At 31.5% G+C, this 23,321-nt stretch overlaps 1 long non-coding RNA gene across 3 annotated transcripts in view; it reads right to left on the bottom strand.

Moving 5' to 3' along the window:
• Positions 1 to 23,321, bottom strand: part of LOC147800837 (uncharacterized) — a 118,974-nt gene that overhangs the window by 22,071 nt on the left and 73,582 nt on the right. For all 3 annotated transcript variants that reach the window (XR_015431076.1, XR_015431077.1, XR_015431078.1), the window contains 3 exons: positions 14,474 to 14,550; positions 9,297 to 9,348; positions 1,016 to 1,083 (listed from right to left, as the gene is read on the bottom strand). This is a non-coding gene — a long non-coding RNA (uncharacterized LOC147800837). The remainder of the gene's footprint in view (positions 1 to 1,015; positions 1,084 to 9,296; positions 9,349 to 14,473; positions 14,551 to 23,321) is intronic.

Here is a 23,321-nt window from a genome sequence, read left to right as displayed (position 1 = left end):
CCTCGTAAGCGCCATGCTTTACTCCAAAGTGTCCTTCTCTTATCTTTTTTTTTCTTTATCAAACTGTAAATGATCAAACTTGAAATTGCTAAGGAAGGATCCATTGCCGTCGATTAAATTAAATTTAACTAACACACGAGCTGAGTCTTTCGATGAAAAATTTTATCCGTCTATGTATAAAGTGCTAAATCGCCTAAAGAGAAAGAAATCACTCGTTTACCAATGGTCAACTCTTTTCAACCGTATGGCAACCATAGTTCAACTGTTTCAGGTGGTTGTTGAACACATGGAGTAATTGGACGAATTTTCGCTATGTGTGATATGGCCTCAAGAATGCCATTTGTAACGGACGAAATTGTGCACCATATTTTGACGTGCGAAATTAAGTTTCGATCGTAAAACTACGTTGTTTCAATCTCTTTTTTTTCAACCATGGTTTTTGACACTCCACTATTTTCAACCTATTACGATACTCGAATTCCGAATTGTAAAATAATCACATTCTAACAAGCTTAATTTAGCGACTATTCTATCGTGAATCCATGTCGTTTTTTAATCATTTCCTCTTTAGTTTTTCACAATCCGATATTTTTTGTAAGAGATTAAGACGTTGAAATTCGAATTTCAAAGTAAGCACATTCTGATGCATTCACTAATAAATCGACGTCGTTTACATTGTTTATTTCTGTTTTGGTTTTCTTTTAGTATAAGATTCTGATATATGATATTTCGACGCAAATTATCACTTTTCTGAATTATCACTTTTTGATTCACGACGCTTTTAATACAAATTTGTTTCCGTGCATTTTTTTATCAATTTATCCTTTGCTTTTCAGTCATTTCATATGATTTTCTTAAAATCTGATATTTTATACAAATTTGTTTATATATTATGACGCAACTTACTAGTTTGGCAATAATAATTTCCTTAAATTAATCTTTCTTTTAAAGTTTTCTTTTTTCTGTTAATTCTAACTTTTTAGCTATTTTTTGTTAAAACAGTAGGTATAGTTACCTCTCATTGAACTTAGTAGCAAATAGTTGCCATTACAGGCTTTCTCTTCTCTCTTACAAAAAATAAACCTAAAATTGAAATGAAAACAATTAGAAATCAAATATAATAATATATAGTATATAATAAGCATTACAATATATGTTAAGGACGGGGTTACATTTAAAGCTTTTAGTATTAAGAAAACACTTAAAGACAATACAAAATAAATAATTATAGCTAGAACATCTTCCAGAGCTGTCTCCCCGTTGCCGTTTCGAGAGTGAGCGTTTGAAGGGAGTCTACTTTACTACAGATGGCGCTGCACTGCGTACGCAACATATATAATAAGTACTTTAAAGCACACAAGTTCGGAAATTAACTCAATCACAGGAAACTCAAAAGAGATGGATAAAATTCTCAATACATTTTTGTCTGATAGGCTTACAAAAAATTTGGTTGGTTAACGATTTTCTACAAAAGTTTAACGTTTCTATTCGATTTCTTTTTTGACGGTTTGGCAAACGAAAATAGCAAGTGAGCTCAGCTAATAAATTAGTTAGACTACAGTTTCTGTTTTAACAATTGTAATTGTTTTTAAATATAGTGAATATCTATAAAAAATTAGGAAAAAGTAGCCATAATGATAATTTTCTTTTCAAAAGGTTGTCTATCGCAGGATAAACTTTTCTACAACAGGTCTACGATAGGAGACAAAATTTAAACTTTAAGTTATTGTTAAAAAGTTAAAACTGGTTTTAGTCATACTCTATTTTTTGACACGTGGAAAAACTATTTCACACAACAGTCTGAAGCTTGGTGATAAAATTAAAACTTGTGGTATTTAAGTGAAAAATTCGGTAGAACTTATTTTGGCCACAATTTTAGGGTGAGCGATGAGCTAACGAAAATATTTTGAGGGAGAACGTAAGTTAACGATTAATATGGATTACGTTTGTTCGCAGATTTTGAAATTGCGAGTGTAACAATTTTCAAAACATTTTTTTTTTTGGTACTTACAATGGGTAGGATTATTTATTTAGACAATAAGAGTCGCGGGAGACAGAGAGCTTCTCGTCCTAAAGGGGTGCCCTAGGTTGAAATCCCAGAGGAGGCTGGTCTTAAATAATTCTACTCCTGGCTCTCACAGACAACACTGGCGACGAAAAATACCCTCGATGGCAGATGGATCATGAGTTCGAACTCCCTTGCAGTCGGACTTAATGGGAGAGGCTTTCGTGGTTTTTCTCTCCATGTTTCGCGCTTTTCCTTACCTTGTTTTCCACTTCTGATTTGTTTCTTCAAAAAATCCTTCACGAAGGCTAGTTTTATTCCAATACTTGATCCAGGAGTTTCCCTGTCTTCTGAGATGGTTTCAAAATAACAAGGCTATGGAGTTGGACATTGAGAGTCATGAACTCAGGAGTGGATTGGCTGTTCGACGCTAGCTATGAATTGGTAAACGTATTGAGATGAGACAAAGATCAGAACTATTCTTTCCTGACCAAAAATCAGTTCAAACTTGTTGTTGAAGCTCTTTTTTTTAATGGCTGGGCTGGCGAAAGTATTTGGCGGATCAATATAAGATTAATTTCACACGTGCTAACAGTTCCAAACAAAATTCCTAAATTCAGTCCAAAAATAAACTTAATCAGCTATGAAAGTTGTTATGGCTTCGAAATACATGCAAGCATGTTAAAAGCAAGCATTCCTGCTATAGCCTAAACTGTTATAGACTGAGGGGGTAATGGAGGTTAATGGTTAATTATTTCATGGACCAATGCACTGTGGGCCAGATGACTATCATCTTTGGCCAAAAGTTAAAAGTTAAATTTTCAACTAAAATAAGTGTAGGCAGTTTTAATATAGCCCAAATTAAGTATTCATAATTAAAACATTATTTATCATTATCATTCCAAACATTATAATTTACTTTTTGAACCGACGAGAGTAAAATGTAATGAGAAATATGTTAAAATTGTTTTTTAAATTTTTATTTCAGAAACATGTATGGGAATTTCACCTTACTGTTACATTTTTATCAGAATAATTAGTCTGAAATTATAGTACAACTTTTCAATTTGTTGGATTAGTTAATACTCTTGACAAACTTATAGTTTGTATCTTATCATTTGACATTTTACAATGTTTGAATGACATTCAAAACTTCGTTCCAAAAAGTTTTACCAGGTAATTAGCTAATTTTTTTTTGTTGTCTTCTTTGATGTTTCTTCTTTCGATAAAACCTGCCCATTTGGCCCGTATTGCACAGGTGAACTAAATATACCAAAAAACAAAAATATTTTTTTCTTCCTGTTTTCGCGTTATTTTGTAATATTACCTCGGAAATATAATTTGCTTTTCATATTTAATATAAAATTACGAAAATTATTATATTTTCATTGCTATATTTAATTATTTAAACGTACTATATTATTATTTTTATTTTTGCTCGCCATATTTCAGCCGCCATTTGGGGGGGGGGGGTATTTTCAGTGTATTTCAAAATTTTAGTTATGAATTCAATTTACCTGCACATAAAAGCCCCTAAATACCCCCCCCCCCTCATTGCTATATATAATAATTTTGAAACAAAGTTTATCGAAATACTAATTTTGGCCACGAAACCTTGGATGCTGGTCCACTGCGCAATGGCATGATGGTGATGTAGTAGCCGATCTCATTGAAATCGATCTGAAGACTGCAGGAAGGTCATCGAACCTCAGTTCTTCCCAAAGACCCACTGAGAGACATCGGGGGATCTTTCCTTATCGTGGTAAAAAATTTAAGCTAGTTGGCTAATGAAAAGTTCGCTGTTGTTATAAGCTTACGATATCCTCATATACACTAATTATTGCTGGTAAAAGTTTAAATGTTACTTCCAAATTATCAGAATTTTTAAAACTTAAGGCGACAAAGGGCTTTCAAATTTTTTTTTTTGAAATTATAAAGGGATTTGCTTGAAATTTTCAGGATACATTTATATTGCTAAAAACAACTTTTATACAAAATTTCAAAAAAATATTTCAAAATTTAAGAAATTAAAAAATTTAAATTTTTTATGTTTTTTTATATTACTCCTCGCGTCTGAAATTTTGTCAAAATGACAAAATTCTTTTAAAATATTACATATTAGGTAATATTGAAAAAAGTGTTGGAAGTACTTTTTTTATTTTTTATTATAGAAACAAATAACATTAAAAAAACAGTAAAAAACCTACATTTTTAGGAAAAAATCATGATACCTCTATAAAATATCATGTATAAAAAAAATACTATTCACTTAATTCAAAAAACTTTCCCAACAAAATGTTAATAATATTCATAAATATATAGCTTTAAATTCTCAGGTCAATAGAATGAAAATTCATTACGCTGGAACAGTTCGAAAATTGTAAATTTCTCAAAAAAGAAATTTTGAGAAAAATGACTTTTAGTACTTTTTCATTGCAAATTTTATATCTGAACAAATATTTCTTGTTTTTAATATAAATACCTATAAATATTGTCGAATGAACTAGTTTAATAATTATATACTTTAAATTTTTTTTAAAAAAATTAACAAAATATTCATCTAATTTTAAATTAATTTTAAACTAAACTAATTTTAACAGTTACCTGCAGACAAAAAAAGGTAAAAAAAGGGGCGTGGTCAAAACTGAAATGGCCATAACTTCATTAATTTTGCTCTTATTCCAGAATTTTTTTTTTAAAATGTTCAGTTAAATGCCTAAATTTCAAAAATATAAAATGTAAAATATCGATTTTTTGACAAATTTTTGCTTCTTTGAAAGTCCCTTGTCACCTTAACAAAACTCTTATTTCGGCCGTAATTCTTATGTTCGAACAAAATATTTATTTTGCTAATGATATCCAATTATAAATTTAAATTTGGAGGTAAAATTCATTCTTTTGAAGTTCTCTGTCAAAAACTTATTAAAATTTGCCTCAGCTATATTTTTTAAATTTATTTACATTTTTTTTTTTGCTGTTTAGAATACGAAACTTTTTCATGGGATAAAATTTTACTAATTGGCATTAAGTTCGATAGAAAAATTCAATTTTCTCGTTTAATGATCAAAAAATATCTAGAGATTGTTTTTGAAATAACTTTTTATTGGAAAGAAAATTTTTGGTGGTCAAATGTAGGGCTAATAATTTCTTACAATGAGCTAATTTTTAAATACGATGTTCACTTTTTTAAACTTTGGTAATGAACTTGATTCATTTTTTATTGCGAAATTCATTTCCTTGCAAATGATTTTTAAAATGAAAAGGCGAATTTACACCTATCCCTAAACTAACGCAAGCTGTTTCCTGCAATGGGCTTAAACTTCGACGCAAAAATTTAAACATGCGGTTTAAAATCCGATAAATATTTGTCACCGTCATATTTTTATGACATCTTGGCCAGAAAAAACGTTAAGGGGCTAACGATTTCTTTTAATAAGCTTCTGTTTCATGGTGAATGGGCTATCAGTATCAAGCAATGGTTTATCAATTTTAATGGATTATCATTTCGAGTGGGCTAATATTCGTTCAACTTTTTGTTTTAAACATATCTTTGTATTATCTTTTTATTGAATTTCCGAATGAAAACTTTTGAAGGACTAAAGTAGAGAAACAAAATTTCTACGAGCAGCTAACATTTTGAATAAAAATTAAATATTGTGTTTTCTAAAATTCTAAGATTTACTTCATCTTACTATTTATGCAGTTACATCAAATATTTGTTGCATATTTTAACTTATAATCTCTGTATAACCCCCTCGAGTGTGTTGCGGTTTTACTTATCTTTCTAAAATTCTAAATAAAAGATTAATTAAAACTTGTTACTGCTTTTTTTAACGGTAGGTTTATAGATCACTAAATTTGTAAAACCAATTTCAGCCATAACTACATTTTAGCAAGTGAGCTAACGTACAGGGTTGCCGGATTTGAGCCAGATAGAACAAAGCTGGTGCGCTTTTTGTTCAGACCACAGGGATCTGTTTAGAAGAAATTTGGGTCCGTTAACGGACCCTTCACAAAATATTTCAACTTAAAAAAGGACTCTTCACAAAATGATTTTTCTTTTAATCGAACCCTTCCCTAATTTGTTTATCTTCATTATTGTTTTGTTAATCGAATAAACCCTTCCCAGGGCAGAAACCAAGAAAGATGGATGTAAACGAATTAAGTTTTGTCTCCAGCTGACGATTCTGCCATTATTCGTCGGAAATGAATATTCTGCTTTCAGCAGGTATAGGCTAAATACCATATATTTTCATGTTTAAGGGTGATTGTGAGCAAAATTCCGGAAAATTTCGTGAGTTAAAAAAAGGTTTAAATTGAAAAAAATTTAAAAAGTTTATTTTTCCCTTTTCTCAATATTTCTTAGTTTACTTAAAATATATTTACAATTTTACACATACCTATACCATTTACACATACCTATGATGACCTGGAGAAGTAATTAAAATTTACAAATATGTCTTTTTTTTCTTGAGTTTATAATTATAACAACTATTTACTGATAAAAAATTAATATTAATCATGATTACATGCTTATAAAGTATCTCTCTGGCTCTCCCTTACAAACAAATAAAATAAACTGTGTTTTTAAGTTCCACCTTTGAAAATTTGATTTCCGGAAATTTCTATGATTAATGATTTTTTTTAAACGTCTGGACCTTCAATCTCCGGAAACTTCCGGATCACTGTTAGCGAAAAATCCGGAAATACTGATTTTTTCCGGAGCACAATCAGCCCTGTATGTTGCATCTCTAATTTAGAAGCAGCAATTGCTGTTTATTTTTGAAAATTTAATTTTTTTTTATTATAATTTTACAGTGCCGAGCATAATCTTGTATGTATCTACAATTTAAAAACTCCTTGAAAAAGTTTTTTGCAATAACTGGACCCTATTTGCACAAATTCGTAAAAGCGGACCCTGGTTCAAAGAATGTGAGTAATTTTTCATATATATCTAATAGGGTGTATAATCACCCCAAACAGCTACACAACGTTCGCATCGGTGTTTCATACTGTTTATCAGGGTAGATATCAATGACTATGGCAACCACACCCGCTCCTGCCCCAAGTTAACCTTTAGCTCACCGATGGTCATTGGAGTTGGTCTTTAAGCTGCAATGAAGCATCCAAGGATGTTTCATACCTGTTCGATGGGATTCAGTTCAGGGGACGTCGTAATTCAATCGTTGAATATTACCCGATTAAAGGCAATCATCCCGAACTGAGCCCTGTATGGGGAAGCGTTATCGAACAAGAGGTTGAAATTTGGTCCGCGAAAAAGTGTCACATAGAGTGCAAGGATTGTGTCCCTGTATCACTGACCTGTCAGAGTACCTCAATCGAACAGACCGGTATGTTTGCCTACCATGATGCCTGCCCAGACCATCAGACCACCTCGATCATTCGACAATGTTAAAGGACGAATATCGAGTCCCGGGACCTCTCTAGATGAGAATACGTCTCAAGTCGGTGTCCAGATTTAAACTCAACACATCGCTGAAGAAAACCCACTCCCCAGAGGTTTTTTTGGAAACATGCTAGACAGTTTTTTTTTTGTGGTTCACGGTAAACGGGATGCAGGCTTCAGGACGCCTGGCATACGGGCCAACTGTATTGGTCTCCAGTTGACTTATCCGTAAAATAGATTTCTCTGCTGTATTATGCAGGTTGCGAGGCTTTCACGAGGCGATCCCTTTCGGCTAGAAATGGCTAATAATTGTCTTGAGACAGCGTTGTTCCTCTTTTGTGGTCTTGATCAGGTTGGCGAACTGCTTCTCATCTCTCTCTCTATCTCTATGAACTTTCTCGAAACCTAGAGGTCTTTACAGCAAGTAGCCTGTTTGTAGGGAACTGGGCCTGCGTCCAAGAGGTCATGGGTTCGATCTCCGCCTGCCGAAGACTCCCTATGTAGTAAATAGTGACAGATGCACCATAAATCTGTCGAATAACAAAGTCCACCATGTTGCCATAACAAATCATACCTCTGGGGGTACTGATCCAGGAGTTTCCTTGTCTTCTGGATTGGTTCAAAATTACAAGGGTCCAGAGTTAACGTTAGTAGTCGTAAACGCAAAATTGGTTCGACGGCGGATATAAGATATAAAACACAAGTAGCCTGTGATTGGCTTGCTTTGTGTCTTCCAACTCTCCGCCACAGTGTTGCATTGTCTAAACGATGAAGACTGGCGATACTGAAGATGGGTAAACAAAAAAATGTTAAAAACAAATATTGGGCTAAGCTACGATGTTTCAGAACGCTATTACGCTACAATATTCGGCGAGAAAATTCGACGAGGTACCACTACATAAATGCGATCATAGCGCCACTTCCATAAGATGTCACAAGCTACTGCTTGTCAAGGTGTGCGCGAAGAGCTTAGCTATCATCTCATAATTCATTTGTATATAGGTGTTGCTTTTTATTTATTTATTTATTTTTTAAAAAAAACCGTTCTTTCCTTTAATTGGTTTCATCAAACTAAAGTGATATTCTTTGAAGTGACGCAGAAATTAGAATACCATAATATTTATTAAAAAAAATTCCTGTCATTAAGGAAACTAAAACATAATAAATAATTATTAAAAGTCCTTTATTGCATGGAATTATCGGATAAATGAATTTTATAATTATGTACAAAATATTTTCAATTCGTTTAAAAAATTCTCGAGATATGGCGAAATGCGCAAAAAGTGAAATTAACATTAAAGGGTCCAAACTTTAAACCACTCCTCTGATCAAACTTTGGGAATCATATTTTCCAAATTCCTGGTACTCCTCATATCTTGAGGGTCAGACATCCGAATACGTCGGAAAAAAGTATGTTTATTCAGAGAAAGTACGTTTTTGTGTCTGATTTCGTAACTTCATATATTGTCTGTGTTAATAATTAGCTTATTTAAGTTTTTACCTTCGAACTATTAAGATTTAGACCGAATACCTGAAGATCTAATCATTCAATCAAAAGTATTCAGGCTGATTTGTGTTTTTTCTTTTCTGCACTGTTCATCAAAATGTAATTTTATTACAGAAGTAGTTTTAAAGATCTCCCATTTCAGTTGAAATCTGCAATTTTGAGAATAAAACCAACAAAAGAAACAGGCAGCAATATTAACAAAAAGGAGTGATAGTTTTCGAAAAAGAACAACATAAAAGTTTTTCTACTGCAACTAGACTGATGAACTGAAAATTGTTTCAAAAACTTTACTGAGAAGTGAAAGCTGAAAAACTCAATTTTTGCTCAAAACATGTGAAGATTACAAAACTAACAAATCATGAAAAGGACATTCTTACCTGACGTATAGTGTACATCATTATACTGCTCATTTAAAGCCAGAACTCTTCCCTATCAGAAAAATAGTTACTTTAGTAGTATCATAGCTCCAAAAAAGCAGTCTAAATAGTATCATCAGAATTGCAGGGTGTGTTACAATTCCTTCCAGAATTTGAAATAAAATCGGTTTGATCTCTAAATTTAAATCCCTGAGATATTTTTTTATAGGGTTACCACAAAGATTTTGTATTGATATTCCCTAGATAACGTGATTTCGTAGAATTACGCCCACGGATCACATCTGCTACCATTGATCGTGATATATTACAGCGGCAAGAATTCTAATTCTTGCCGCATCAAAGATTCACATATGGAACGTTTTTGGAAGAAAAAAAAGTTTCTTTATCAAGTGAAAGTAAAATTTGTAGATGCATTGATAGTATTTTGTTTGCTATAAATCTTCCAAACACTGGATAAAATTGTGACACTCTCTGCATATAATAGTTGCCTTGAATAATAAAAGTAACACACAAGTTAAAAAAAAAATATAATAAAGAGTTAATTGGGTTCATTATTGGATAAGTTTGAAAAGCGCTTATTCGATATAAGAAAATTCCCCTCCACATGCTCTTCAATCCTGATCATGTACAGGTCCAAAAACGCATGGAACATATGTTAGGGAATGATAGAACGCACCTAAACAACCATAAATCACCTTACAATCCATGGTCCAAACGCAAGCAGCAACGAGAGAACCTAACAGCGATTGCTGTTCACAGTAACTGCTTTTATTTGCTCTGTGGATTCAGAAGAATACGTACTCAAGTCAGAGGAGAAGGTGGAGATGCATAGCATGGAACTACATACGACAATGCAAGGGAAGCTCAAAGATGGCACCGAGAGCGTTTTCCAACATGACAGTCCCTGATGCAAGAATATTTCAACGACTGAACCAACAAATTCTTTTTCAAGTTGCACGCAAGATATCGGACGTGGCAGGTGTATAAGAATGCAATTTATATCGGACGAAATTTTGCATCATATCAGCGAAAGGCCTGTATCTAGCACGCATACGATGTCACAAGCAGTTTCCCGATTCATGCGAAATGAAAGAATACATCACTACCATGCGCTGAGAGTTTAGAGCATGGAAGCATCGGATTATCAGACACACGTCGTCAATTTTATCACGTGGTTTTGATAGAACAAGTGTTAAAGATGACTGCGAACACAAAAATTTGTGCACACGTGTTGTTCATTGACGAATGCACATTCACACGGAAGAGTATTTCGGATACCTACAACTATCGTGTGGGCAACCGAAAACCCGTACGCAATGCACCCACGTTTGTTCCATCAACGTTTCGAGCTAAATGTTTGGCGGAATCATGCACAGTCATCTGATCATCATACCTACCAACACGACTGGAGGGAAATTCTCTTGTATATGCAAGAGGTGTTGACAGAACTATTAAACCGTGCTCCAGCACACATCACATGCTTCCAACACTACGGGACACCAGCCCATTATATTGTGGATGGGTGCAAGATATATGGGTCGTGGCTGCCCAATTAACTGGCCTTCACCCGATTTGTCATGTATGGACTTTTTCTTCTGGTGTCATCTGAAGAGCTTCATCTACTACGATGGTCCTATGGATTCTGCTGAAGACCTTGCTTCTCGGATATTCGAAGTTGCTGACACTATGGTGTTTTCACCAATGTGCGACGGCCAAGCATTGAACAGAGTACGTTAATTTTGTCGACTGCAAATTTGAACAGTTTCTGTGATGGGAGACAGTGTTGTGTTTAATTCCATTTTCATGTATAAAATGATTTTCTTCTTCTTATCGGTTTCTTTTCAGTCCATCTCCAGTGACGTATCTAGGGTGTGGCAAGTATGGCGAATGCCATATACGCACTATTTCAGAAAAGAGCCAAATCGATCAACGCAAATGAGTTTTTTTTTTTTTTTACTTAAAAAAAATATGAAATAAAATTCTTAAGATAGGGCAGAATTTAAAATAAAAAATTCTACAGCATTCAAAGAAAAACCAGAATGCAGAGAATCCCTGACTAAATTTGTATTTTACTTAATGTTCCACAACCACAAGCAAAGAGATGCTAGCAAATCTTGAATTTTATCAGGGGTGAAATCTCCTGGAAAAACATTTTCGGAATCTGTTGAATAGATTTCAAATAGATCCCCTGTTGTTGTAGCGTAAATCCCTCCACAGAATATTTTTGCCTCCAATGGTGGGAATAGTCTCCACAAAACTGTGAAATACTAAAAATAGGAGGTACCTCTGCCACGCTCGATAATTAATTTGAACCCATGAAGCGATTTAACAATGAATACAAACCACTTTTTGGAAAAATAAAGACAGACCTAACTGCAAATTGTTAGGAGCTCAGGCTTATATAAAAAAAATTCTACTCTTATAATTGAAAGTAATAATTGTAGAAATATGGTAACAATGTAATATTAAGACCATAATATGTAGTTTGTAATCAACCATTACAACAGTTAAGTTTCTCAAAAAAAGTATCATTAAAGTGACAATAACAGTAATTTTTTTTTCATTAAATAATTATCTTTATCTTAAGAATAAAAAAAAGTAATAAGCATCTTATGCATAGAAAAATCAGAGCTTGTTTAATTATGAATCATGCAAATTCTTATAATGTATTTTCATAAAGATATAAAAAGCCCTCTTTTCCCCTAATATTCCAATGATTCATATTGCACTTTTTCTTCAAAACAACTTTTAAAACTAATTAAATTTAATTAATTAAAAAAATTTCTTTAAGAAAAGACTTGTGATGCAGGTTGGTTTAAATTCATATAGTTCAAATACGGTGTTAGGATTCTTGAGAAATCTACTTTAAAAAAAAAAATCATTTATTAAAAATTTGATTTCTCAGAAACTATTCGAACAATTTCGCTCAAATTTTGTATTTTTTCCATGTCATATTACCTTCTTTTAAAACGATTAAAAAAAGTATACCTTCAAATTTTTTCTGACTATTATTAAATAAAATAATAAATACTTACTAACAGTTAATTTCAGACAATTTTTGTCAATATAACTGAGAGCAAAAAGTTTTCAATTCGCTTAAAAAGCTCTCGAGCTATTTATCAGATTGCCATTAACCTTTACATTCTGGGGTTCAGTAATTCGAATCCATCGAAAAAATGCCATGTTTATTCAGAGAAAGTACGTTTTAGTGTATGATTTCGTAACTTAAAATATCGCCTCTGCACTTTTGAAGTCGCATATTTGAAATCATCCCCTTGAACTTTTAAGGCCTGTTTAGACGGTCCAATTTCTTGGACAGAGATTGATTGATATTGATGGAAACTTGTTTTGCTTTGAGCTTGGATCGTGTAAACAAACATCCAAGAACTTGGTCCAACTTCTTGGACGATAGTAGAGCATGTTCTACTTTCCATCCAAGTTTTTTCTCCCTTAACCAATCACCGTCCTAGGTTTTGTGACGTCAACAAGCAGGCAGCAAATTATGACATTTTGTTGTCTGTTTTCATATATTTTAGTCCAGATAAATTGATCTGTTGCGGTTTATTTGTGTTATTGTGATTTTATATGAATTTATTCAGTAATTTTAAAGTCATATAAGTATGATTTCATAATGTTGAATAGGAACAATGCGCATGCGCAAGTGTTTCTCCCGTCCAATCAGCGACATTCAAGAACTTGGATAGTGTCAACGAATCATCAAATTTCTTGGACAGAGAAATCCGTCCAATTTCTCGGATACAAGAAATTGGACCGTGTAAACAGGCCTTTAGGAATGAGTCACAGAATGTGAAGATCTAATCTTTAGATCAAAAGTTAACAGAATGATTCGTTTATTTATTTTTTTTTTTTGCACCCTGAACGACTAAAAGTTTATAATCCAAATCCGTTTAATTTTGAAAAGGTTTTGTAGGTATTTATGTGCACATTTTTTTATTATCTGTTATTACATAATGTTTGTAAAACTTTATTATATTCAGAGCATCGATTTTTTTTTTTTTTGCACAGGAAAGAAACTAACCAAAATATATAATTTGATTGTAGCTATTTTACTTATAATTGTCGAAACTTGTTATAGTCATTTACACTGTAATCTTTACTGAATTTATAACATCACGAAGATTTTATTGTTTTGATGTTAGAAAAGCATAATTATTTTTAAAAAAAAATTTCCTTTAGTTTTAATTTTAAAAATATTGGGTAATAATCCGCTTATGTTTTAGTTCTTTTTTAATCCATAGTTACATTTGCTGCGCGTGCATATTTTTGATATTAAATTATATTTGTAAAAGTTAAAATATAATTGTGCTTAAACAAATTGTCAGAATTTTTATTGACAACTGAAAAAATGCCATTTCTGCAAGATTTAGTTTAATTTCCAATATTTTGATGTGATATTATTACGAAACGCATATTTCGAATTTGAGTGATCACATATTGATGTGTGAAAATAAAGTTTCGATCGTATACCTACGTTGTTTTAATCTCTCTTTTCTTTCGACCATGTTTTTTGAAACTCCAGTATTTTCAACATATTACGATACTTGAATTCCAAGTTAAAAGAAAAACCAGAATGCAGAGAATCCCTGACTAAATTTTCCAATAATCACATTCTATCACGCTTAATTAGCGACTATTCTGTTGTGAATCCAAGTCGTTTTCTGATCATTTCCTTTTAAGTTTTTCACATTGCGATATTTTTTGCATGAGATTAAGACACCTGAAATTCGAATTATGAAATAGGCACATTCTGACTCTTTAATTTGCGCATTCATTAATAAATCGACTCTGTTTACTGATCACTTTTTAGTCCTGCTTCGTTTTTTTTAAATACAAGATTCTGACATATGATATTACGACACTCGATAAAAAAACTGAATTATCACTTTTTGATATTGCTCAAAAACTGATATTGCGCTTTTAATACAAATTCAAATTTGTTTCCGAGCATTTTATTTTTTATAAATTTATCCATTGCTTTCCAGGCATTGATTTTTTAAAATCTGATCTTTTTATACAAATTTGTTAATAAGATATTATGGCACAACCTTCTAGTTTGGTAATAAATTTTTTTTTAAAATTAATCTTTTTTGAAAGTTATTTTTCTGAAAATTGTTTCTTTTTAGTTATTTTTTTGCAAAAATAGTAACCATAGTTACCTCGCATGGAACTTAGCAGCAAATAGTCACATTTTAGTTGCCATTAGGGCTTTCTCTTCTCTCTTGCAAAAATAAGCCTAAAAAAACAATTAGAAATTAAATTTAATATGTAATAATATATAGTATATAATAAGTATTACAGTATACAATATATTGGCATTCAAAGCACACGAAATCGAATATTCACAAGAACAGGAAGAAAGAGTGTAACTCAAAAGAGATGGATTAAGTTCTCAAATCATTTTGATTTAGAGTTTTTGATTTTTGTCTGATAGGTCAACAAAAAATTTGGTGTTTTAACGATTTCCTATAAAAGTTTAACGTTAGCAGGGAAAATTCGAATTCGTAGTTCCTTGGTCAAAAATAAACTTTAAACTATTTCTGTATTTTTTAGCGGATGGAATAAGTATTAAAATACAAGGGGCTATTGTTTAAAGGAAAATTTTAATCGTGTTTTCTAGGTCAAAAATAATACCTTTCTTGGTCATATTTTTTTGGTGAAAAGGTTAACGATTTTTTTTTTCTGTTTTGCTAGAAAAAATTCAGCTTTGTTTATTTTACTTGTTTTGGTTGTAACCTAGTCTCGGTCGGTGCCCCGCAGGATAACGATTTTTTATAGGTTAAGGTTTGGAGGTCAAATTGGAACTTGTTTACAGTTTAAAAAGTAGCTAATATTTGTCTTAACCGTAATGATTAAGACGAATGAATTTTTTGAGCGGGTTAGAATAATGATTTCTGAGTACGGAATAACGGTGGCATAATTGAAACCTCCAGTTTTTTGATAAACTTTCAGTAATGTTGTTTAGTTGTACAGTTTAAGTGGGCAAATGATTTCCTTAGTTGGGCGTATAAGGTTTAAATGTTTGAAATTAAAAAAATGCTTAGATTTATCAAGTGTTTACAAAAATCTGTTTTGGCCACTATTTTTCTACCGGAACCGTGGTGGCTCAGAGTACAGAGAGCTTGCCTTTCAATGAGGTAAACCGGATTCGAATCCCAGTAATGGCTGGTTGAGTCGATGTTGGCGTAAAATATCCTCAGTGTTTGACGGATCATGGGTAAAAATCCCCTTGCAGTCCGGCTAACCGTGGGAGGTTTACATGATTCCCCTCTTCATGTAACGCAAATGAGGGTTAGTTCCATCAAAAAATCTCCCAATACTTGATCCAGGAGTTTCCTTGTCTTCTGGATTGGGTTCAAAATTACAAGGTTACGGAATTGAACATTAGTAGGCGTATATCCGAAATCGGTTGGCTGTTCAACGATAGCTAACGAAAAGTATCGGTGATCGAGCATGAGCTCACGATTTCTTACAATAGGCTAATGTTTTCGGACAAAACTTCTGAATTTTTTTGGCTGAAGATCAGTTTTTGTCGTAGTTTCTTTTTTTAAATCTTATAACTTTTTTAATCGGCTGAGAAACCTTTTTTACCGGAGTCCCAATAAACTATCACTTCGAAATAAAAAAAATTTAAATTTAGTTCAAAAATTATCTGTAAGCAGCAAAAACATGTCAAAAAATGTCAGCAGGCTGTATGAAACTGTAGTGCACAGTAGAAACTGCAGTGCAAAAGTTAGTGCATACGAGTTAACATTACGTGGTGCAATTTCGAACTAAGTTTCAAAGTGGCAGATTTTTTTTAATAATTAACTAAAAGCTGTTTCGGCAGCAGTTTTTATTTTGAATGAAGTTTTTTTTCACTAACCATTCCATAGAATGGATCAAGGTTTTGGGGCAAGCTCAAACTTGTGACTTGCAGGTCAAAAATTAGCTCACATTTGTTTTGGCCATAATATTGTTTGGTGGATGAGCTAACGAAAATCTGATATTTTAATATAGGCTAACGATGTCTTAAAACGGGCATGATTGATTCTGACAATAAAAACAATTGGTTTTTATTGTCAGAAATGAGATGGTTTTGCCAATTTTTTTCTTCTCCAGATTGGGAAAACAATACTTTCAAATAACTTAACGCAGAGGTGATCAAAGCGTGCAACGAATGACATGCCAAAGCAAAGTAAAAAGCGAACAATATTAAAATGTAAAAGGTTTTCCAAAATATTTCGTCGTTTTTTCAATCGAGGAATATGCATTAAGTTTCCTATTGATCTCATGTAATAAATTTTGTGAAAAACCAATATCGTTTATCACGATCAGATGGAAAGTTTAGAAGCTTTTAACTGGGAATGTCTATCAAAAAAGGGAATGTCTATCAAAAAATTAGGAAAAGTAGACATAGTGATAATTTTCTTTTCAGAAGATAGTCTATCGAGGATAAACTTTTCTACAATACGTTTGGAGACAAAATTTAAGCTATTAGCTATTGTTAAAAAGTAAAAACTAGTTTTAGTCATAATATACTTTTTTACGTGTCTATAAACTACTTCATACAACTGTCTGACACTTGGAGATAAAATTAAAACTTGTGGTATTTAAGTCAAAAATTCGGTAGAACTTATTTGGGCCACAATTTCAGTGTGAGCGATGAGCTAACGAAAATATTTTGTGGGAGAACATGAGCTAACGATAAATATGGGTTTGTTTGCAGATTTTGTAATTGTGTGTGGAACAATTTTTGAAACATTTTTTTGAAACTTTCAATGGGTAGGATTATTCATTTAGACAGATGGCTTCTCGTCCTGAAGGGGTGCCCAAGGTTGAAATCCCAGAGGAGGCTGGTCTTAAATAATTCTACGCTCACAGACTAAAAATATCCTCGAAGGCAGATGGATCATGAGTTCGAGCTCCCTTGCCGTCGGACTTAGCGTGAGAGGCTTTATCTCCATGCTTTGCGTTTTTCTTTTCCTTGTTTTCCGCTTCTGATTAGCTTCTTCAAGAAAATACTTCACAAAGGCTAGTTTTATCCCAATACTTGATCCAGGACTTTCCCTGCCTTCTGAGATGGTTTCAAAATTACAAGGGTATGGAGTTGGACTTTGAGAATCATAAACTCAAAAATGGATTAGCTGTTCGATGCCAGTTATGAATCGGTAAACGTATTGAGACAAATATCAAAACTCTGCTTTCCTGAACAAAAATCAGTTAAAACTTGTTGTTGAAACTTTTTTTTAATGGGTGGGCTGACGAAAATATTTGGCGGATAAGATTAATTTCACACCTGCTAACAATTCCAAAGAAAATTCGTAAATTCAGTCCAAAAATAAGCTCAATCAGCTATGAAAGTTGTTATGGCTTCGAAATACATGTAAGCAGGTCAAAAGCAGGCATTTCTGCTGTAGCCTAAACTGTTATACGCTGGGGGGGGGGGTGGAGGTTAATTATTTCGTGGACCAATGACATGATGGTGGCAATGTAGTCAGCATTCCACACCGGTCGCCTTTTTCCCCGGTGATCTCATGGAAATCGCTCTGAAGCTGTTATGAGCTTTAAGAATCAGCCCTGTCATCGAACCCAAGTTTTTGCCAAAGACAGTTCAGTACTTTATCCACTGAGACATAGGGAATCTTTCTTATCGTGGTAAAAAAATTAAGGAAATTGGCTAATGAAAAGCTTGATAAGCTGTTGTTATAAGCTCACGATATCCTCATACACACTAATTCTGCGTTGTAAAAGTTTAAATTTTGCTTCCAAAAAATCTCAGAATTTTTAAAACTTAACAAAACGCTATTTTGGCCGTAATTCTTATTTTAGAACAAAATATTTGTTTGGCTAATTATAGATTTAAATTTTGTGGTAAAATTCATTCTTTTGAAGTTCGCTGTCAAAAACGTATTAAAATTTGCCTTAGCTATATTTTTTTATTTATATTTTTTTCTGCTGTTTAGCATACGAAACTTTTTCATGGGATAAAGTTTTACTAATTGGCTTAAATTCGATAGAAAAATTCACTTTTCTCGTTTAATGATCAAAAATTATCTAGCGACAGTTTTTAAATAACTTTTTATTGAATTTTTATAGGAAAGAAAATTTTTGGTGGTCAAATGTAGGGTTATTAACTTCTTACAATGGGCTAATTTTTTAACACGATGTTCACTTTGATTTTTATGTCAGGCTAAAACTTGTTTTTGCCATAAAATTATCAGACAAATGAAACTTTTTTAAGGATTAATGCAGAGGTGGGCAAACTCACGCCACAAATGATAGGCATTCTGAGTGACCTGTGATTCTGTTAGCAACATTGTGATGGACAGCACTATACAACGTTAAAAAATCATTCTAACGTTTATTACATATTTATTCTATGATATTTCAGTTTATGTGTTACCTACCTATTTTTATTCTGTAATAAATATTGTTTAAAAACAAGTACCGTTCATTGCCTTCTGATGAACATCTTAAAAACAATTAACCAATTTCAAATTTACAACTAGCAATCGAATAACTGACGAAAATTTATCAAATTTAATTAACTGGCTAAAATTTAATTAAACTAAGTGTCATCGCTGTAAATTTTTCAATGTTATAATTTGTGTATGTAAAATTACAGCGAAAATGTAAAAAAAAAATTGGCTCTGAAATATGTCTGTGAAGCTCATTTTCTTGCTTGTAAATGATTTCTATACTCATTTTATAATATTCTTATTTCCATCATAGTTCAAAAATTTAGTAATAAAATAGAAATTTGTCTTTTTCAAATATAGATAAATTTTTTTTAAATTCCTACTGCACATTATAATTTCTTGAACTTTGGTAATGAACTTGATTCATTTTTTATTGCAAAACTCATTTTATTGCAAATGACTTTAGTGGTTAAAATGAAAAGGCGAATCCAAAATTTTTTGCATCTATCCCTAGATTAACGTAATCTGTTTCCTGCAATGGGCTTAAAATTCGATGTAAAAATTAAAATTTGTGGTTTAAAATCCGATAAATACTTGTCAGTGTTTGACAGGTTGGCCAGAAAAAAACGTTAAGGGCATTCTTTTCATAAGCTTCTGTTTCATGGTAAATGAACTATTAGAGGAGTGAGCTAACAAGCAATGGATTATCAATTTTAATGGTTTATCATTTCGAGTTGGGTTAATATAAGTTCAATTTATTTTCCAAACACATCTTTGTATTATCTTTTTATTGGATTTCCGGACGAAATTTTTTGAAGGATTAAAGTAGAGTAACGAAATTTCTACAAAAAGTTAACATTTTGAGCAAGGTTGGGTTTTTGACGTCAAAAAGTGGTTTTTGACATGACAAGGGAATAATACTGGTTTAACCCACCGACGGTTCTGCACGTAGAAAGTCGTACTTTTTTTTACGCTCGCAAATGGTCGTGAACGTAGAAAACCTCCCTTCATTTTTCCCCTATAGATGGTCCTGCACGTAAAAAAAGCCTCTTGATTTTTGTCCGGCGAAACGGCCATGCACGTGAAAAGTCGCTAATGCTTTCCCCCTTACTTGCGGAAATGGGCGTGAAATTCACTCCCTTCTCAGCTATGGTTAATTGATGTCCACTCCATCACCTGAAGGGTAGAAATACTCAATACACAATAGAGTTTGCTTTCGAAGAAAATGCGAAAGGATTTTCGAATATATTTAACTGAAACATTTTTTTTTAGTATAAAAAGGAAAGAAAAAAAATAAAGAAATCGGTATGGGAAGAGAATTACATGACAAAATAGAACTAATTTTCATCTAATGTTAATTCGCAAAGATTAAAATTGATTTTAAAAAAAGTAAGAGGTTAAAATTGACTCAGTGCAGGTGATTGATTTTAATTTTGAAAATATAGTGCAATAAATCTCGGTAAAAGTGATTCACCTAAATGTATGAAAAATAAGAAAATGATATATTTGAAAATAATGCTTATAAATGATTTACATATAGTATTGTCTTCAAATCTTTAAATAGTTTTCCATTTAGTTAGATTTCTTTTTTTTTATAGAGTATTTAGCGAGTAAATAATAGTAGCTTTTCCCGTTATTGTTTTTTTTTTTTTTTTTTTTTTTTTTTTTTTTTTTTTTGCTGGTTGAAGGAGCATTTTTTAATATTAAATTGTGATTTTTTTGTTAGTGATTAAAAAACTAATATTTAATATTCAGTTTCAATTTTTATTCTTTCAAAGTATTATCAAGTTTTAGAGGAAGGCATTAATTATTGAATTAATGATTCAATAGTAGATTTAGTTAAGGATGTAATTGCTGGTTGGTTAGCATCATCTCACTTAACTTCGAAATGCTTTTTTTTTTCATATGATCGTATGTAAATTTTTTTATATTCTCTCCCTCCCAAATCAGTTGCCACATTTCCAGAAAGTTGAGTTATAAATAACTTTCGATGCAGTTTAATAGAACAACAACTGTAAAATTATACTAATACTGAATTCACGATTCATTTACTAAAATATCATTTTATGCGATTACCTATGGAAGAATCGTAACAAAAATGGGATTTGTTTGACAGAGTGAGAGCAATTTTGTCTAGCACCAACTTTTTTTTCAAAATTAGCTTCGAAAAAGAATTTGGAAACTAATTTGGTGCTGATTTAAGTAGGAATGATCGGTATGTAAACGTTGTAAACTGATAGCATAGCACCCTGAAATCTCTGAAAAGTGTTTAATCAAAATCATAAACTCATCAGTATCAATAAGTAGTGCAAAGGTATTTAAACGTAGAAAAGGGAGTATATTATTATTAAATGTCAATTATCTGACAGCTGGGCTTTCAGGTTTTTCTTTTTTTGTCAGAAATTTGTGTATATATTTAAATTATATATATGCACAGGTTTCACATGAAATGTAATAAATTAATTAATATTTTAAATAATTTTCTAAAATTTTTGTAATAAAATTTTATTTCCTTTGAAAGGTATTCATACTTTTCTTGGGAATGTACCACCTTAAAAGTATTATAATATCGAATAATAAGATGAATAATACGATGTCGAATAAACTGTCGAATAATAAATGTTTTATTCTTTCTTAAATCGATGTAAATAAATGATTTTGTATTTCTCTTAAATTGCTCTAATTAAGTTTATACAAACACACTGGAAATTTGCTACTTTAATCCTTTAATGGGCCATTTTTGTAGTAAAGGTAAGTTAAAGTATTCTTAGAATTGAAATTGACAAAAAAATAGTAATTGATATAAGGAAAAAAAACTCATTTAGGTTAGGTAAATATATTTACCACGACCTATTAGGAATTCATTGACTTTCATTTTTCGTTATTTATAAAATAAATTTTATAAATGCTACTAACTTTAAAAAGAAATATGTATTTTATAACTTTTATACGCTTTTTTAAACTAATAAATGTTTTCCAATTTTATTCAAACGCGCTTCAAGAAAGCTGAAGTTGTTAACGAATGGAAACCTAAATTGAGAGTGGTAAAAAAAGCTCGCCATGGACTTTAAAAAGTGGTGTTAAGTATACTTATCACGGCCTTTGAAAAAGTTAATAAATATTTGCCTTGGAATTTTATATAATAACCAGTATAATAATATTGTGACGTTGAAGTTTCAAAAAGTTTCTGCATATCTAATATTAGGTGAAATGTATCGTAATTTGTTTTTTCGCATTTTGCTCTTGAAGATACCCCCCCCCCCTTCAGTTATGTTATTTTTGATGTTTAAATTTATTTATCATACCCTTGAAATGAAATAAGCAGTTCTATAACTTTTTGTGCAAACTCTTGAAATAACATTAGAAAAAAATTTTTTTTTTAAATAATCGCTTATAATTTTTAATATATAATAAAAAGAAATAATGTGACATTTTAAGAATTGTAATGTACACAAATTTGTTATAATTTTATAAATTATTTAAAACTAACAAGATCTTATTTTTAGAATTCGTTTACCCAAAATATGCTCTTAATATTTATAATACTTATTAATTTTAACACTTATTTATTAATAATAATAATTAATTAAATCAAGTATTCAGCAGCAGTCTGCTGTGATCCAGAGGTTCATTGAAGTTAAGGCTCCACATACAATGACATAATTGTGACGGGATGATCTACCTTACGCACAGGCAACCTTTACTTCCCTGACAAGCTAGTACCCATCGAACTGAAGCTGGGATGGCTGCTAGCCGAAAAGCGAAGCTTAGTACTTCATAATGATAGCTCAGTTCCCTAAACCACTGAGCCATCATTGCTCAATTAATTTAATAATAATAGAATAATATACGAATTTTAGAGTATGATTTTTTTTACAATTTCTTAAATTATGTAATGAATGACGAAATCTGAAAATGAAACGAAAGCATTAAAATAGTTTCCGATAAATAAAGGCGATAATATTTTCGATTTTTTTTTTCTTAGGGACATTTTCAACTTATTTCAGCCAAATGTAAGATTTTTTTCATTTCCAGCTACTATTTTAAGAGAATGTATAATTATGGATACAGTGAGTACAATTCAAAAACAGGTATTTTTTATGGCTTTAATCATTGAAAATGAATGTTATTAAACTTACACAAATTTACCCAACGTAAAAAAATTTTATAAATGAATTTAAAAATTTCAAAAAATTTAATTATTAAAATCTCAGTTACTTAAATTTCAGAGATACAATCAAAACATAAAAAATAAAAGTAAGATACAAACTATGAAACTAAGAATCAAATTAAAAAAAATTAATGAATAAAATGAAGCAAAAGGTAGTATAATCACATCTTATCTTAACATCGTTGACTGAAGATATCCCATTAAGTATATTATTACTTTAAGTATTTTCAACTTCTATAAATTGTTTTGTCATTTTATATAATCTGTTTCTGTACTCACCTTTTACTATTTTTTTTTTACTGACATATATTGCAAATTTGATATATTTTATGGCAAAACGATGAGAAGGAATTTCGGGAGACAAGAGAATTAAAATATGGAAGGAAAAAATATCCTTTGATGTTTTGACAGTGAATTTGTATTGTATTATTTGCA

The sequence above is a fragment of the Parasteatoda tepidariorum genome, unplaced genomic scaffold (assembly GCF_982258835.1).
Source record: "Parasteatoda tepidariorum strain Cologne lab strain unplaced genomic scaffold, Ptep-v5.0 scaffold_15, whole genome shotgun sequence".
Taxonomy (NCBI): Eukaryota; Metazoa; Arthropoda; class Arachnida; order Araneae; family Theridiidae; genus Parasteatoda; species Parasteatoda tepidariorum.
Note: the sequence above shows the minus strand (reverse complement) of the source record. Positions and strands in the feature narration are given on the sequence as shown.